At 35.2% G+C, this 19,652-nt stretch overlaps 1 long non-coding RNA gene across 3 annotated transcripts in view; it reads right to left on the bottom strand.

Moving 5' to 3' along the window:
* Positions 1–18,925, bottom strand: part of LOC141728348 (uncharacterized) — a 177,604-nt gene extending 158,679 nt beyond the window's left edge. For all 3 annotated transcript variants that reach the window (XR_012579272.1, XR_012579270.1, XR_012579271.1), the window contains exon 1: positions 18,704–18,925. This is a non-coding gene — a long non-coding RNA (uncharacterized LOC141728348). The remainder of the gene's footprint in view (positions 1–18,703) is intronic.
* Between the last annotated feature and the right edge of the window lie 727 nt (positions 18,926–19,652).

The following is a 19,652-nucleotide window of genomic DNA, read 5'->3' as shown; positions in this document are numbered from 1 at the left end:
AGCAGGCAGTTCACCTGTTCAGTCTCCTGTTCAGCATGGCAAATTACTGTGTGACTATCAGCAGATTTGACCATGAAGGAGATCCTTAAAGGTAACACAAGACAAGTTTACACATGGGCAAAGGTATATTTAAATGGATTTTGACTTCTATTGCAGTCACACATACCTATTAATTCAGGCAGTATATTTTTTTTGTTTGTTTGCCTATGTTTTACCTTCTGAAAATAATCTGAATATGGAGTCAAGTTATTTTCTATTTCTTGAGTGTATAAGGAAGAAAACCACTATGGAGCTTCCAGATGCCACCCCATGTGCCAAGCTTTCTTTAATTCCCTTTTAATTCAATTTATGCATTATACATTCTTCCCTTTAATTTAGGGTTAAACAAGCAAAAGCAGGAAAACAGGTTTGTTTTTTTTTTTTAATTATGCTAAATGAGTTTTAGCTTCTCTCCCAAGGAAAAAATTCAGCAGCACTGTGCCACTATTTCAGACTTTTCAGTTTTCATCGGGCCATGAGTAGATACTCTCTCTGGAGATATTTATACCACAACATACCTCAGTCCACAGCCCTAAATTATGAGCTTCAAAAGAGCATGATAATTCTCTCCCTGTAATCTAGACATTTGTAATAGAAGAGAAGAATTTCTCCTCAGATATGCCTATTTCCTCTCCCTTGAGAATAATGGGAGTCTGTGATAATTATTTCAAATATAGGTGTGTGTTTGTGAGACCAATTCCAGAAAAAATCAGAATTTTGCATCCCTTTTGTGCATTGGTATGAAATAACAAAACAAAACAGTTAACCAAGAGGATACTGCTTTCTACTTATTGAGTCATTGTGTTTGTGCTGTAATTCACTGAACAAAGAAAATAATTACATGATCTATTATTTCAAAACTAAGACATATACAAGTAAAGATAACAACTGTGAAATAGGAGTCTATTTAAGCAGAATGGCTGACATGGAGTTTTATGTAAAACATTCCTGACATTAATTGTACCCAGTAACAACCTTCAAGATCAAGCAGACATTGATATTCACAGAGCACATTCACTGCAGCCACAGAGCCTTCACAGAAGCTCATCTAGTAACAGAAATAGAAACGGAAAATAATGACCTGCCTGAATTAACAAGGGAATGCCTGTGGAATAATTTTCTTTTATACATCAACATATTGACACTGATATTTTAACAGAATGATCCATCTCACTCTCTAAAATGACCTACAGATTTTAGAAAAGTTATAAAGAAACAATTACTATTTTTTGTCTTTGGAGGAGTTCAGATTGCAAGACAGCAGTATCCCCTGTACTAAGGTAGCCAGTGTGCATTCTTTCTTTCAGAAGAGAAAGAAAATATACATGTGCTCTGGGTTGACCTTGTCTGGGCACCAGGAGTCCACCAAGATGCTCTATCACTTCCCAGTGAGACACAGTGAGAGAATTTTTTTTAAGTAGTTGGTGCATGGCAGATGTTGGGAGATTTGTATATATGAGGTGGAAAACAACTTGTAGGTTGTGATAAGGCAGTTTATTAAAGAAAAATATAATTTTAAGTTGGCATAAGCAAAGGGAAAAAATCAATCTTTACTTCCCACCAGTGAATGATGTTCAGTCACTTCCCAGGAAGCAGGGCTTCAGCAAAAATAATTCAAGGGTGTCAGGAAGGAAAATGCTGTAGAATAAAAGAATGCATGTGATTTTTCCTCCCTCCCTTAGATTTCATATCTGAGTTGCCATCATATGGTGTGGAATATCCCTTTGGTTAATTTGGGTCATCTGCTCTGGTTGTGTCCCCTCCCAGGAATTTGCTCATACCCAGCCCCTTGATGGGGACAATGTTGAGAGCCAGCCCTGATGCAGTGCCAGCGCTGCTCAGCAGTACTAAAAACACTGGGGTGTTTTCAGCACCTTTCTTGCTACCAATGCAAAGCTCAGCACTGGAGGACTGCTAAGGGAAAATGAGCTCCATCCCAGCCAGACCCAATACAACACAATATATTGGTTCACTTGAATACCTCAAATGACTGACTGTCTGTGTTTAATGTGTGTTTAAGTTGTAAATCGTTCCAAAAGCTGTAAGTCCATCCAGTGAAAAAAGCTATAATTGCTAATGTAAAATCATCATAGAATCACAGAGATTCCTTTGGGATGAAAGGGACCTTAAAGATGTTGCAAATCCCCTGATGCCCAGGGTCACAACATATTCCTTTAATTTCTGTTGTATATGTTAATAATACAGTTTAACATGTTGTCTGCAAGACACAATGAAAGCCTGCAGACCTTTTCAGTGTATTTTTAACATTACTACTGAAATTAACCAGGAAGAAGTAATACTTACCCATTAAGGGCTTTAATTGTTGAATATTTTTTAATTTAATATATAGGTAAGAAGATTGAGAATAGAAAGAAAAAATCAACCAGGTAATATACTAGTTCTTGGTCCTGTTAAAATCATATGGTTTTGACCATATTTGATGTCAAGTACCCTTGATATTATAACAATTTTAAACTCACGGCATACATAATTTATCTTTTGTTCTGAAGTTAAAAAGATAAAGTAATTATTAAAAAAAAAAATTCTATGTTAAAACCGAAATATTTTTTGAAACTAGTCAGGATTGATGTCAAGGCCAGGCTTGATGGGGCCCTGATTTAGTGGGTGGCACTCCTGCCCATGGCAGGGGCCTTTGAAACTAGATCTTTGATCTCCTCTAACTCAAACTATTATTCTATATATATGAAACTGGAGAAAAAAATTATGAAACATTGGCTTTATGAATGAAAGATGTTTAATACGATTTCATTAACAGTTTCAGAAAACTATTTATATCTTCAAAGTTATTTACAAACCTATATTAGATTAAAATATTCTGAGTTTGAGTCAGAAGCTTAAAGGCTTATTGGGAATAACTGGGAATTCCAAAAGAATTGAATCTACAGTTTTATCACAGCTTGAGCCAATATAAAATATTCTTAAAATATATCTGTAAATTTAGCATTTCCTAACATTTAAGGTGAGCCAGGCCAGATGGTTCACACTGATTCCTAATGGGAAGATGAGAGGCAATGAGCAGAGAATTAAAACATTATTTCACCTTGAAAACAGTCACTCAGTGCAGCAGGCTTTCCCAAGAATGGTGGTAATTTTCAACATCCAACTAGACAAAACACTGAGCAACTCCGTCTTATCTCAGACCTGTCCCTGCTTTGAACAGGAGGGTGGACAAGAAACCTCCTGAGATATCTTGCAAACTGAATTATCCTATGGATTCACAGTGTTCAGGAAAGGAGCCTAGTTTAATTTTTTAACTGAAAAGTTGTTAGCCAAGGAAACATTACTGAGGAATTTCCAGCTTGCTTTTTATTGAATAGTAACAACCACTGTGTCTGTACAACTAAACAATATATGTAAAAGCAATCAATTTTCAGGGATTTTGTTAATTCTAAAAATTCCCAAAAATGCCTTTTGAAAGCTTGATGTGGTAATGGCATTCATGAATTTCCTTTTATTTAAGTATTCACAGAGAATTTTATTCTCTGAATATGTAAGAGTTGCAGAATTCAAAGTATGGATCTGCTCCTCAAAAATAATTCTGGAAAATCCAGTTAGACTTTATTACAGAGAATTCTTCTTAATCTAAATATGTTTTAGTCTTTTATGTTCATTTGCTTGTTTGCTGAGCATTTGCTTGTTTTCAGACGTAGTATGAAAAAATTGTTACAAATATTACTTATCTCTTCAAAGCTTGTTTCGGCTGCCTCTTATTTTCTTGTCGCATGTATTTTGTAAGAGTCTGCTATAATTGGATATGGACTAGTGGATGGTTCTGAAAAGCTTAAAACTCCAGGCAAGTAAAGTGTCTTAAAACAATAAGAAAACATGAATTCATAAAAATCTGCTTTTACCTATACAAGAGAAAACCGCCATATTCTGAAAAGGTTTTTTCAAATTCTTAAAAATTTCAGTCAACTAAGTGTTCTTTAAAGTTTTAAATAACCTTTATTATTAGAAAAAAAAGGTTCAGTATTCTCAATCACTACAGCAACATTTTAGCTATGTGCAGAAGTTTGATTTTTAAAACAACCTTAGAGGATATCTAAGATTTTTTTCTTCAAATATGGCAATTACCTTGAAGCAAATAAGACTGTTCTTGAAGAAATGCTAGATTTATACTACAGGAAGAGCTGGGATGCTTGTCTCTCATTCTATGGGACTGGAGGGAAAAAGACAAGATAACAGTCATAGATATTTAGGCAAAATTGCAGTATTGTTTTATTTTCCTTTTCCTAAGTGTATACACAACATTTATTTGTTTCCAATATAGGTCTGAATCTCTGCAGGAAGATTGCAATGAAGCTGGTCCACAAGATAGGCTCAGACACCAGCCCAGGTCATGCTCCCTGACATGATTTTGCATGGGCTACCCATCATTTTTCCTGGCAATAGCAAAGCTTGGTCTAGTGGTAGAGCCCACCATCCATCAGCACAGAGAAAGTAAAGCTGTTATTTGTACCTGGACTCTGTATGTGGCTTCGGCTTAATGTTTCTAAGAAAAATACCAAGGAAGGCTTACTCAAGGAATGCCTTCCAAAAAAGGAATGATGGAACATGCACCCTGTGGGGTCTCATCATCCTGCCAGGCTCCCCAGAACAAAACCAGACAGCTAGACTGCTTCCAGGTGTGTAGATGCAGCTTGAATGTAGAGGGAAAAAAGTTTTTTCTCTGGAACAGAAGAGTACTAATATTACTTAAAACAACACTAATCAATACTTTTCAGTAGTGTTACCAATAGTAATCAACTAAAAAATCTTTGAAAATAATGAATACCAAAAATATTTCTAAAGCTGTCTATTCAAATGCATAAAAAGAATGAGGAAGTTAAAAGTTACATTATTAAAGACTAACTTCCGAGATATTTAGAGGTGTAATGATGGCTAATAAGGGAAAGCATGCAAACTATTTATTTTAATAATGTATTCCAAGAATTTTCCTCTTTACATCATAATTGATGTGAATCTATAAGTTATTTTTTATAGAAAAAGATAATTAGCTTCACTAAATTGTTTGAAGGTCTATGACTTTTCCTTAATTGCCTCTTTAACCATAGATCTCCATAAAGCAAGTGCAAATCTACTCATGAACTGCAAACTATTCTTCTTTAATCCTAAATGGAATTTTACTGAATTGAATAAGATTCTTTAATCTCACTTTTAATGCCTGTAATTTCTTGGATGAATTCACTTACTTATAAGAACCATTAAATTTTTTTTTAAATTTCTGCAGATAAATAAGAAAGTAGCTGAGGACAACTCCCAGATAATAGTGAAAAATGACTTAATATTTTCAATGAGAAGAGTTCTAATATTTTTAATTTTTTTAACTGATTATACAAAGATGATACCTATAATTCCATAAAGACAACAGCATTTTCAAACATCCCTCTTGTTTGTAATGAAAAAAAATAGAAAATAAATGTTTAACTTTTAGTATGCAAGTAATTGGCAATTGAGAATAAGCTAAAATCAGGTCAGATACTCCATTGACCAACATGTACATTGTCTTATAATCTTCATTACATCAAAATACAGCTTTATTCCATGTCACTGCTTACAGAACAAATTCTTTCAAGTCATTTTTTAAAAATCTAAAGACAAAGCAACCATATGCAAATTTCAGGATGCAGTAATTCTACTTGACACATTGTGTGACTAAGCTTAAATAACACATAAATTATGGGATTGTAAGGATTTTCTGTTGCTCCTTTTAAAATAATATTAATAATAAAAAGGGTTGTTTTCTAGTCCTTGAGTATATTATCTTATTTCAAAATATTACATAACAAAGAATCAGAACAAATTTTACCTTTTCTATCAAATACGTGTGCTAGTGTTTCTATGAAAGTGTACAAGTGTTTCTATCAACTATAATTGTGTGCCAGAGCTTTTTTATTTATAAATACATATAAATTAATGTACATAAATATCTGCTTTTGTGTATAACAGATACAGCTGATAGACATCTGCATTTTCATTTGATAGTCGTGTTTTTCTGATTATTTGCATGATTACTATTGGATGAAAAGTGCAAAGAAAGTAGAGTGAATCTGTGAAGTTGGGCAGAAGTTTGTAGAACTTATTTCTCCAATAAAAGTCTGATTGTACTATTATTCTCAAAGTTATACATGTACTCTTGTAATTTTTGTACTTTTACTGAAGAAAAGTTCTCTATTGCTTCTCTTAATTTTAGTATGTACTAGAAAAACAAAAGCTCAGTTCTTTTCAGCCTTTTTCTTGTGATTATTAAGAAATGCCTCTGCCCAAAATAAGGTGCTAAAATCAATAATGCAGATTTAATTTAACAGTAAATGAGAGAAGACAGAAAAATAGCAAAGAGGCTGTGGCGGGGGTTTGTGGGGGGGAGAGAGAGAGAGACAGAGAGAAAGAAAGAAAGAAAAAGAGAGAGAGACAGGAATATTAACCAGAAGTCACCACCACTGCATGGATCCTGCAGTGTCCTGCAGATCCTCTTGACCCTGCTCTTCTCAGTGGTGGGTGTCTCAGAGCCGTTCTTCTGGCGATACTTCCTTTATACAGCCCAAGTTTCGGATATGCACGGAGGGTAGATGCCATTGCCATAACTTGTGATGGCATATGTATAAGCAGTTGTTTCCTTTCCCACAGATTTCCACAGTGGGAATATTTGTTTGGATGCATCAACTAGGAGGATATTCAGATCTGTCTCACCAGGCCTGGAATTAGAGCTTTTCTCTCGCAAATTTCTCCCTTTTGGGCTTAACTCAAGTTACCACTTCAGTGATTCAGCTTATGGAGAATTCCTTCTGTGGCCTTGACAGTGTTTTGAGATAGGCAAGTGCATTCTTTAAGTCCTTATACCTTTACCATATTAAAGTTGAGGTAGTTAATATAAATTTGGATTTGTGAAACATACCTTGAAGATAAGGGGAAAAGTTAATGATCTTAGGGGGTAACAGGATAGCAAACAAAGCACAAGCAAATAAATCAAAACTACACCCCAGAAGTCTAAAAACCTTATGGAAAAAGAAAATACTTTATTTAAGGATTACAATTGTAAGATGAAATAGACTAGATAGAGCACATAGATTGTAATAAACTTAGCAAGGTTACAGCTTGGTACAACCACTGGCAGGAGGTCAATGCTAACTAACTACTAAAAACGTCTCAGGAATTACAGTGTAATATTATCTAACCTAGGCTGCTAGTTGAACTACACCAACTCATCTTAAGGACAGTAAATATTTCTTTATATAAATATAGTCATAAAATATAGTACTAAACCACTTGGCTGAAAATAAAAAATGAAATATCCTTCTCTTATCAAATAAGGAACATATTTTAAAAACTCACAGTTGGGCTGAACAAATCTCCCTGCAGTGCAAACAGCATCTCTGTAGTCTTTCAATGTTGCCTGTCATTGTTTCCAAAGTGCATACACTATTGTTTTCCACCTAAGTTCTAGATGAATATTCCTGTTTAGACAGGACCACCTTCTACACTGCTTATTTTGGTTCTGGAACTTTGAAGTTACACTCTCTCCTTTGTAGCTTGGCGTGAATTTAAGGCTGAAGATTGTTGTCCTAGGGTATTATATATATTATATATAGCCTAATATTTGAAGAACTGTTGCAAAATAAAGAGGAATGAATTCATACACCCTCTGGTAGAAGGGAACTTTTAGTCCACATTTTATACATCTGGGAACTGATTTGACAAGCAGGGGAAAAAAATGTATTAGACCTTATTTGCAAATGTTCTGAAATCTAAAACCCTAGCTGACTGTATAATCAGATGTGACTCATAGAACATACTTGCAGTCAGATATTCCCCCAGGCCATTTTTATTTGGTTTCTCACTAAATGTGTACAAGCATTTACACTTTCCACTGAAATATCTCATTTTCCTATTCAATGACTAGAAAAATCCTCACATTCTAAATTGTCCTCAGGGGGCCATCAGAAGTCCCTAACACTGTGTGCTGCCTATACAATCAATGCACATATTTTGTAGGCACAGGAACATCTAAATTAGGTGACTAATTTTGTAACCTAGGTGTAAGTTGCACAGTGTGCAAAGCTTTTATTTCAGCATAATGCACAAGATGATATATAAAAGATTAAAGTAAGAGAGAATTTTCACTCCAATATTTTAATTAAGAAACACTGAAAGGAAACATCTGAATGATGTAACTCCCTACCCTGGTGTCCTGGCTTAGGAATGTTATTCTCCAATTTAATACTCCTGCTAAAACCGCATAACCACTCACTTCTCCCACTCTAATTAGGAGCACAAAAGGTAAAGATCACAGGTTGAGATAAGAACAATTTTCTGGAAACATCAATGAGACAAGAAAACAATGATTAACGGCAACAGTATTAATAAAAAAGGGTGTAAGACAAATAAACACTTTACACAGAAATAAACCAAACCATAAATAATAAGGGACCAATCCACCCACCAAGTTTCTCCACCACAAGGAGCGCCCTTATCCTTAGCAGTGGTATCTTCCCCCAACCCCAGGAATTGTGTGATGTACTGAACAACATCTGGGGCCTAGGCACAACCCCTCTGTCACTGCCTCTCTCAGCAAAAAATTAACCCTGTCCTGGCCAAAACCAGGACACTTGCATTTTTTGAACCAAAAACTCTTCCACTGGTATATATTTTAGCTTCTGCTGAAAGATTTAAAGGGTGTCCAGAAGCCTTTTTTTTATTATTATCAATGATATTAATGAATCATGAAACTGCACTCCCATTTCTCCTAGAAAGTAGGATGCATATTCTTGTGTTTCATGACACCATCTAACCTTAAACTAACAGATAAAATTAGATTAATGAGAAATGAAGGTACAAACCATTTCCTAACAGATGTTTGTAATTTCATAGAATAATTTATGTTGTTATTACATACATAAATGTGAATGAAAATTTACAAGCAATCTGCTCTCAGAATGTTACCCTCTAAATTAAAAAGAACATGACTTGCTGTGTTCTGCAGGTCAGCTAGGAGGTTCATATGAAGTTAAACTAAGGAAATGTCTAGGACCAAAAAATCACTCCAATTAATACAATATTGATCATTTGTTAAGCAGGTAAATTAACACAGATTAACAGGAAAACCTTTAAAAAATTTGAAAATGAAGTGATGCAAAATGCATGGGAAGTAGTTGTAGCAGTAGAAGGATTAAATCTGATACTTCAGGATAATCTTCTGAATATATTTTTTAGATGCATTATATTATCCTTTTCCCTCTGTAATCTAAAAACTCTTAGAGTTTCAAGATAGTAGATGTTCCTATCAGATTTAGAGACTAAAAGGCTAGTCACCATTTGTGATGCTTTTTAGAAAAACTTTAAATACTCAAAATGTCTGGGATACAAACACTCTACCCTTTAAACAGAACTGTCAATCAAACAAGCAGTCAAACTTAAGCTACAGAAGATATATATATTTTGTAAAAGAAGGTAAAATATGTTTAATAGGAATGAACAAGTAACTACATGGAAAAAAACAGAAGTAATTGGTATAAAATGAGTAGAGATTCTTTTAAAGAACTTCAAACCCCCCTATTTCTGTAATATTACCTCTGAAACATAAATATTTTTACTATATTGTAACAATACTGTGATTATACTGGTAATAATCATCTTGCTATAGAATCATAGAAACAATCAGGCTGGAGAAGACCTTTAAGATCATCGAATTCAACCCCTTATCTAACACTGATATGTCCAACAAAGCACCTCTCTAAGTGCAATATCTACATATATTTTAAATACTTCCAGGGAGTTGAGTGTACTCAACTTCTTCCCTGGGCAGCCTGTTTCAATGCTTGGCGATCCTTTCCATGCAGAAATTTTTCCTAATTTCCTAAACCTCTCTTGCACAACCTGAGACTGTTTCCTCTTGTTCTGTTACTTGCAACCTGGGAGAAGAGATCAATCTTTTTTTTCTCTACAACCGCCTTTCAGGTAATTATAAAGAGAAAAATGTTCTATTTTGAGTCTCTTTTCTGCAGGTGAGGGACAAGCTCCTTCAGCTGCTCCTCCTAAGACTCGTACTCCAGACCCTTCACCAGTTCCATCGCCCTTCTCTGGACACATTCTGGCACCACAATATCTGTCTGACAGTGTGAGGCCCACAGCTGGACACAGGATTCAAGGTGTGCCCTCACCAGTGCTAAGTACAGGGTGGAAATCTCTGTCTTAATCCTGCTGGCCAAACTATTTCTGATACAGGCCAGGTTGCCTTTGACTTTATTGGCCTCTTCTGGCTCATGGGGACTCTGCTGATTCATGTTCAGCCACTGTCGACCAGCACTCTCAGGTATTTTTCTCCTCAGCACTTTTCCCCCAACCTGTAGTGATGCAGGGAGATGTTGTAACGCAAAGCCAAGGCCTGGCTCTTCACCTCATCTAACCTTGTACAGTTGGCCTTGGCTCATCCAGCTGTCCAGACCCCTCTACTCTCCAACAGATCCATGCTCCTGCCCAGCTTATTTTCATCTGCAAAATTACTGAGGGTGCACTCCATCCCCTCATCCAGATCATTGATAAAATTATTGAACAGAACCTGCCTCAACACTAGACCTGTGCAATATCACTTGAGGCCATGTGGGGCCAGTCTGTGCCTGCACCTTTAGAATTTCCTTCTTGACTAATATTTAGGCTTTCAGTTTTCCCTTGCCCTTTAGAACTGTCTCCCAAGTAACCCTTTCAACCAGCCCCCTAAGCCCACCAAAGCCTGCCCACCAGAAGTCAAAGGAAGTTCTGCTGGTGCCTCTTCAAGAATTGAAAACTCTGTAATTTCATGATTGCTGTGCCCCAGGAAGGCTCCAGCCATCATAACACTCACAAGCCCTTCTGTGCTCACAAACAGGCTCAGTAGAGCATCTACCCTAGCTGGTTCAGTCACGGCTGTGTTAGGAAGTTATCTCCCACATGCTCCAGGAATCACCCTGACTGTTTTCTCTCCTCTGGATTCTATTTCCAGCAGACATCTTGGAAATTAAACTCTCCCACGAGAAGGGCAAGTGACAATGAGATTCCTCCCAGCAACTTATTGACAAGGTTATGGCTCAAAACAAGGAATATTAACATAATTTACTGCATTGTACAACACAATAATAAACTGCTGGTGCTAAGCAGATGACTGACTGAAGACAGTCAGTCATCACATCATTTATCTATAAGGCTAAAAACACCTTAGGAAGTGGGACATGAAGCCAGGACTCCTTATAGTACATGCCTCTTCATTCTGAGGTCATTCTGGTTTGAACTGGCCCTGGTTGAACTCCTCCAGCTAGCTCTGTCTATCACAGATGTGCAAATTGACTGTCCAAATCCCTGGCTTCCATCTGTTTAGAAGTACAAACTAATCAACTTTTGGTTTATCTGCAAAGGTGTCAAACCTAGATTTAAATATCTTTATGTAAAATTGAGTCAAAGACCTTGCTGGGATACATTTGACAATTTTTGAGATATTTTCCTGTGTTTTACAACTCCTTTGGGCTGTAATCCATTGTATAAGATGCTTAATGAACACATAAATTAAATGACTATCAGGGTTTAAAATGTCTTTTATAATATGCCTTTTTTATGACCTTTTAATAATGCAACAATGCTGATTTAAGTTCAAAATAATGTAGTATTTATTATTTATGCATTATAAACATTAATAATTTATGAATTACACATTCTTTATAACATGCTGTAAACTATCTGAAATGAAAATGAAAAGTTTTTGGAAAATGCTTATTTCATTTCATGTAAAGACTTACAGAGATCTCAAAGAACGAAAATCTTAATGTTTAAAAAGATCAAAATTCTCTTCTACATGATGATGGAGTTTTGGCCAAAAAACTACCAAAATATTCATAGTATTCAAATATTCTGTCCAATTGGATAATGATTTGAATTTTTAAGCATGTTCCTAATGTCATTTTAGATGCAATTATAACTTGCCTGCACACCAAGCAGATTGTGAGCCTTCTTAAGCTCCCATGTCTGGCCTGCCAGGATATTGGAGCTATCTCAGATACTTGATGGTTCAAATAGAAGTATATATCTAAGTTTAGGCACCTAAATTTCTCCCTTGAAACCCTAACTTGGGAGTAGTTCAACCTGAACTGAAATCCCTTTAAATAACTTTCTTTTGTCACTAGATCTGTCCATCAGGCAACCCAAACTCGAGCTGATTGGTTATACATTCTGCAGGGAAAATGTAGTTTTCCATTGCTTAATCTTGAATGGGTGCATTAAATATAATTTTTTATCTCTTGGGGTAAGTAGTTTTTAGAAACAATGCTGTATAAACAGTAACACTTTTTAATTTTTAAATAAGAAAACAACTGTTATTCCATTTTGTGAAGATCTAGTATTTGTATGTGCCCTGCATGCTTTGATAGCAGCTTAGGCTCTTGGGAGTATTCAAATGACATTCAGATTAAATAAAGCATGTCTAGGCAGCTACTGGGGTGTGATGTTTGAATTGTTATATTTTAATTGTCTAACTTGGAACTAGATGATTTCAGTTTTAGCTACCCAAGAGTTTTTCTAAATCTGGCTGAAGTTCTCCAGCAAGGAAAAAATTAAGTAGATGGAAATAATGTTTTATTTTGATTTTCTTTATCAACTGGAAAAATACTAAAAAAGTTGAAATAATTTCACTTAAATGGTATCAGTTTATTTAAAAAACTAATTTTTTGTAAAGACAGTCCCAAGAAGCAAAACGTTTTAATCTATACAGAATCTGCATTTAATCCTGCACAATTATGCATTGCAGAAAGTTGGGTATTATAGCAGGCTTATATTAGAATGTCTGTAAAAAAATCATCATAATACACTTTGATTGATGCATTAAATCATATTTTTTACAGAAGGTTTAAAACAAGGACACAAATAGCAGTATTTCCTTTGTAAATTTTATAGTGACTCACATGAGGCCAGGAAAAAAATCACTCTTTAAACTTCTGCTTTGTTCTTTATTCCTCCTTCCTTCTAGTTTTCCACCTTATATTACCTTATTACCTTTTCCACCTTATATTGAAGCCTATGGTCTTTGCATTTGTAAATCATGGGCAAACATGTTATAAATGTCTTTTTTTTAAATTTGTTTGCTCTATGAAATGGACTTAAAACTGTTCTGATAAGAAATACAAGACCTCCATATTGTAAGCATACAGAGCTCTACTGGTACAAAGATACCATAAAATTGTCAAAAATAAGACTATTTGTCCTATTTTTTTATGTGCTTGCTGGTGGGCATGATCTTTGACTTGTCCTGAGAGCATGAAGCTATTGTGGAGAGTGAGGTTATTCAAAAGTACTCTCAGACTCTTCTCACAGATGCATTATTATTTCAGTTGCAGACGTAGCATTCTAATCTATTAAATTGCATATTGTACTAGTTTTGGCTGTGTGAGAGTTAATTTTCTTCACAGCAGCTCATGATTTTTGGTTGATGAGCAAAAGTGCTGATAACAGAGGGATGTGTTGCCGATTACTCAGCAGTCACAGAGCCATGGCCTTTTCTGCTTGTCTCACTCATCTGCTCCTCCCCACCAGCAGTGAGGAGGCTGGAGGTGCACAGCGGCAGGGAGAAGACACAGCCAGGACAGGTGCACCCAACTAACCTGGGATATTCCACAAAACACGGTGTCACGCTCAGCACATAAAGCTGGAGGAAGAAGAAGGGGAGACATTTGGATTTAGGGTGTTCGTCTTCCCAAGCCACTGTTCTGTGTGATGGGGCCCTGCCTTCCTGGAAATGCCTGAGCATCTGCCACCCATGGGAAGTGGTGAATGAATTGTTTGTTTGCCTTTGCTTTTGTGCACAGCTTTTGTTTTATCTTTGAGCTGCCCTTAATCCAACCTAAGAGATTTCTCACTTTTACCTTTCCAGTTGTCTCCCCCATCCCACTGAGGGGAAGCAAGCAGAGATGCTCTGTGGGTCTTAGATGCCTACCTGGGCTAAACTGCAACAGTGTTTAAATCTAACATGGTATAACAGCCCTCACTGCATACATGCACATCTGCTTCTGGCGCAGATATTGGTAGCAACATAAGTGGGTAACCTGCTGTACCTAAATGCAGAATTTCCCTCAGTAATTCCACAAACTATGCATATGTATATATAGATAAAATTGTCTTTTACAGCCTTTATAATTTATTCCAAAATTTTAAATTGCTCTGTAAATCTATATGTCTTTTCCTCCAAAAAAACCTATAATAAGTCCTTTAATTAAAAAAAAAAAAAACTAACAAAAAACCCCCCAAACCACTACTTGAGAAAGACCAGCCCAATATTTGCCAAGTCAATTTTCACTAAGAATACCATGTACTTTGGATATACAATTGTTCCAATTTAAATGCAAAATTAATGTAAATCAAGATACTTGAGACTTGTGTTAATTGATTAGAGAAATCATCTACAATATCTGTGAGCCTGCAGTGCCCTTAGTAGAAAAACAAATCTGAAGACTTTCCCTGAATTAATTAGCAGCCACTTAATCAGGTCACCTAGTCTCTAGTCAGCAACTATTTTTTCCCACTTTGTTTAACTGAAAAGCACATCATCATCAGTCCCTTTGACGGCTGATAAGACTAAGGGTATTAACAATGCAGAAAACAAAGGGCTAAACTTAATGAAAGGGCTAAATTAGACCAATTTTGGAAAAGGTTGGTGTTTAATATCACCTGATCTGATAATATTGGCAGTCAGTAATTAGCCCACAGCCGGTATGAAAGTTAAACCATACAGGTCTAACAATTCTACAGACAACTTTATACAAGAGTTCAAATTGAGAATCTCACCTTTAGCTAATTGGTTTTCAAGAAATATACACTGACTTTAGCATGAAGTGAGTATTTTGGTATCTTACGATACTATGGATTTGGGTGCATCTTGAATTAGTTAGGGCTTAGTATGTACCTTAAGAATAATTAAATACTGGGTATTTTGAAATTAATAACCACAAGATTCCTACACATCTTTTCAAAAGTGCAAAAGATTTTTTTTCCTTGTTTTGGCAAAGTTAATCAAAACAGAAGAAAAGTTTTAAAATTTACCCAATATCTTGTGCCTTAAAAAAGCAAAATATATTCAGCCATAATGTCCCCAGTGATTAGAGCTGTGCTATCCAGGGCATTCAGAGGGAAACAGAAGAATATAAAAAAACAAATTAAATAATCAGGCTATTTATTCTAAGTTTATGGGCTTCTCCCAACCACCCCATATAGTTCTTCATGGCAACAGAGCTCCCTGCACTGCCTAGATTAAAAAAATTATTTTAGATTATGACAAGTAAGTAAGGGGACAGTTTCAAGTTTCAATTACAAAATTAAATGTCATTGTGTTCAAAACCTCCTTAAGATCTTAGTTTTTATTAATGTTTCATCTTCCTTAATAAAATTGCCAAAATCTTCAGATCAAGGAAGAATGGATTTAATAAAATATTTTACAGTAGAAACCCACCAACAAAAAAACAAAACAAAGCAAAGCAAAATGGAAAGTGAGAAGGAAAAATATTAATAGTAAAAAACAATAGGGGCCATGATGCATAAAAAACCTCAGCCCTCTAATAATATAAGTCAGTAAAATTATCTAGCTCTGAAAATATATTATCATTAATTTTTTATTTTATTTTCTGAATACAGAACTTCCTTCTGATAAGACCAACTTTAGGCTAGATTTCTCTACCCATGTTTTTTTCCCATACCATAATTTCATAATTTAAAAATAAGAAAGAAAAACCTTTCACAGAATTTTATGTCTGTCAGAGCTCAAATAGTTTTGAAATGCACAAACTGAAGTTTTCCTAGGTGCTTTTGTAAAATATCTTTGTTGTAATATATATATATATATTTTTTTTTTTAATTATGGTCAAGTATCTACTGTAAGAGGTCAGCTAAATTCCCAAATGTAAATACTCTTGACTTGTGGTCTGCCAGTGAAAAAGTTGGCATTAAAAATTACAGTTTATTGTAAATTATTATTCACCCATGTAGATTTTTTTCCACTTTTTTACATCATTTTCTGTGCTTCAAACACTTTGCTGTATTCAAAAGCAAAATTTCTCCTATTTTAATATCACATTTGTTGACATTTCAACTATATCAATACAAATACTTTTTTTGTTTTAAGAATAAGTAAGGATTTGTGAGACTTTTTTTCATTTATTCTCTCTCTAGAATTCAAAAGCATGCCTGGAAAACTCAAGAATATTGTCAACATCTCCATTGGCTTCTGGTTTTCTTTAGTCTATAAATAGTAGTTAAATAATTGGTACAAACTTTATTTTCTAGCCTTCCTTTCTGCATAATTTGGTCATAGGTGAAGACATGAAGTCGTAGTGAAAGAGAAATCATTCCTATAAAGGGCTGTGTCTGCTTTCTCAGCTTGGGAGCAAGCCAGTCTTTAATTGCATCCATCTGTCTTGAGTTCTGATTTAATGTAGGTGCCTTACAATTTATTGCACAGATAAACTGTTTCCGCAATCTTCACTTTACACGTCAGCACCTTTACACACAGGGGGATCAAATTAAATATCCACAGGCAGTATTCACTGTGGTATTCCTACTTCTGACCACTTGAGATTGCAGCCTTGGTAATGTTTTTAAATTATTTAGTTTTTGGGATCAATTTAATACTTAAGGAGAAGAGTGTGCAAAATGCAAATAATGGTTCATGTAGGCTCATGCTGATATCCAAATGAATAATGCACATTAAAATGCTTTCCAATCACTGTAACTATCTGTGTTAACAGAATGAGGGGAAAAAACCCTAATAGTTAAGAGAAAAAGAGTCTAGTAAATGATGAAAGATTGAGAATGGGTTTCCTAGATTTCCCAGGCTTCCAGAGGTTATGTGGTAGTTAGTCCCCCCAGGAAACTGCCCTCAGGGACAAGGGAGAACAAAAGAGCCGACAGGTCTTTGAAGATATTTTTCATGGAGTGAAAGATCTCTCAATCCCCCATGCAAGAAACAAATAAACCAAGACAAAAGATCAGCATAGATGAGTAAAGGCCTGTGGGTCATATGAAAGAATAAGAAGAAATACACAGGCAGTCAAAGATACAGGGACAGTTATGGTGAAACACAGGTTGCTCAGGGAAGTTGTGAATGTCCTATTATTGGAAGGGTTTAGGGTCAGGTTGGATGAGTCATTGAAGAACACGATCAAGTTAAAGATGTCCCGTTTATTGCAGGGGGTTTGGGCTAGATGACATTTAACATTTCCTTCCAACCCAAAATATTCTATTATTCTGTGTATTCCAGCCACCACAAACAGCTGCATTTTGTGTCCCAAGATTCACCAATGTGTCAGGCACAGCTCAAAATTCTGTAACAGATATCTCAGGGAATGAAAAACAATGTTATTACTTTAAAGTAACTGTCTGCTTTAGTTTCATAACTGTATTACTTTAAGCTTCAAATCATCCAAGATGTCTTTATGTATAACTCCCTGTTGCAGATTGATAGTCTATGTATACATTATTTTTAATGATATACAGATCCACTCCTCACTTTCAGAAAATGCCTCTCCTAAAATCCTCACTTTCTTATGGCTTTCTTTGTCTCCTTCCTATTTTTCAAGGAACATGGCTCTTAAAGCAACTTTGTCAATCATCCATGTTTAATCCTCTGCTATTGTGAGCAACTGCACCTTAAAGACCCCATTTAAGGTCAAACATAAATTTACACATGACCAGTTTATACTGATTTATGCCTATTAGTATTTGAAATTGTTGCTTTTATCTTAATATTTTCTCCTTGCATTTGCAAAGAATAATCATATGTGCTATTAACATCCATTAGGTTAAGCCAAAATCCCCACATACTTTCTTAGAATTTGGTGCCATGCCAGCTTAAAGCACTCTAATTTGAGATCATCCTTTTTGCCTGTCCCTCTGACTTCAGTCATGTGTGCTGAGAGTAGTAACTGCCTTGCAAGCTGTCAAACACTAAGCCAGCTTAGAGAACTAATTCAAAAGCAAACTAAATGTAAATAAGGCAATATTATATGTTGTCCAATTCTTAGGATTTTTCTGTGTCCTATGAAGTGTTGTTTTCTTAGTTCTAGTCCTTGAACTGCATCATCAGTGGATGCACATGTATTTATTTCAGTACAAATAAGTCAGAATTTAAGAAATATAGAAATATAAAAGTATGATAAGATACATAAATGTGATAGAAACAGAAGGTACAGCTTTATAACATGTGATGTGATCAAAACTGAAAATTCCATAATTGGCACTTTGAGACAATTATTTCTGAAATATAATCCACTTTAAGTAAATATATGTGCTCCAGCCAGACATATGCATAGATGTATAAGTATAATCACACACATGCACTGTCAGAATTCTCATATACTTAAGTTACATCTAAGCATGCAAGAGACCAGTCAATCCAGTAAAAAGATGTTATGGTTTAACCCCAGACAGTGACTATGAACAACACAACCATGTGCTCACTCGCCTTCCCAGGAACGGGAAAGAGAAGTAGAAAAAGGTAAAACCCATGGGTTAAGATAAGAACAGTTTAATAAGTGAAATAAAGTAAAATATGATGCTAATAATCAATTTTTATTCTAGTGAAAAGAGAGAGAAGCAATATCCAAGAGAAAAAAGAATGTTGAAGCAGACTACAACTGCTCACCTCTGGCTTTCTGATGCCCAACCCAACTCTGAGCAGCAATCAGTCTATCCTGGCCATGGCCCTTCAGTTTTTACACTGCATATGAAGTTCTGTGATATGGAATATCCCTTTGGTCAGTTTGGGTCAGCCATCCTGGTTGTGCTTCCTCACAGCTTCTTGTGCATCTGATCACTGCAGAGCAAGGGAACCTGAGAAGTCCTTGATTTAGGGTAAGCACTGCTTAGCAACAACTCAAATATCAGTGTGTTATTTTTCTCTTCCTAAATCCATATTAGCTAGTCGGGAGAAATTTAACTCTATCACAACTAAGCTAGGACATAAGGATATATCCAGGGAATTTAAAAACAACAGGAGGTTTAAAATAATTTTGGAAGACTGAATTGAAGCAGCAGAAGGCAATAAGTGTAGCTGGTAAGCAGAGCAGAAAACAGTACTGAACAATGAAGTTTAAATAAAACATATAAAAACTGCAATAAAACATCTCTTAACAGATGTTCAGAAAACCCATGGAGAATTAGAAAGGAAAAAAAAAAAAAATAACAACTCTAGAGTTGTTATTCTTCCAAAATTTACATTCAAATAAACCCAAAGTTATAAGCATAGCTAACTAATATTTAGCTTCAGGAGTGAAAAAACCCTGAGCATTCTGTTGCCTACAATGTCTCACCCAAGATGCCTGAGTACAGAGTAACCTTTCACACTGCAATCTTTACAAGCAGTTTGAATTCAAGACATTAAAAAATTCAAGTCATCCAGCCTTGTTTTTCAATATAAGCATGTAATTTTATCTGGAGATAGCATGACAGTTTGAACATTATGAATATTTAGATTTTAGTTTCCTATGTCTTTTCTTTCATTTACTCTTTATACTAAATATAACAATTTATGCAACTTTCTAAAGAGTCAGAGATATTCATTAATGTTCTTCATAAATTGATATAAATATTTA

Source organism: Zonotrichia albicollis, chromosome 2 (assembly GCF_047830755.1).
Source record: "Zonotrichia albicollis isolate bZonAlb1 chromosome 2, bZonAlb1.hap1, whole genome shotgun sequence".
In the NCBI taxonomy this organism is placed as follows: domain Eukaryota; kingdom Metazoa; phylum Chordata; class Aves; order Passeriformes; family Passerellidae; genus Zonotrichia; species Zonotrichia albicollis.
This window is presented reverse-complemented; position numbering and strand designations above follow the sequence as displayed.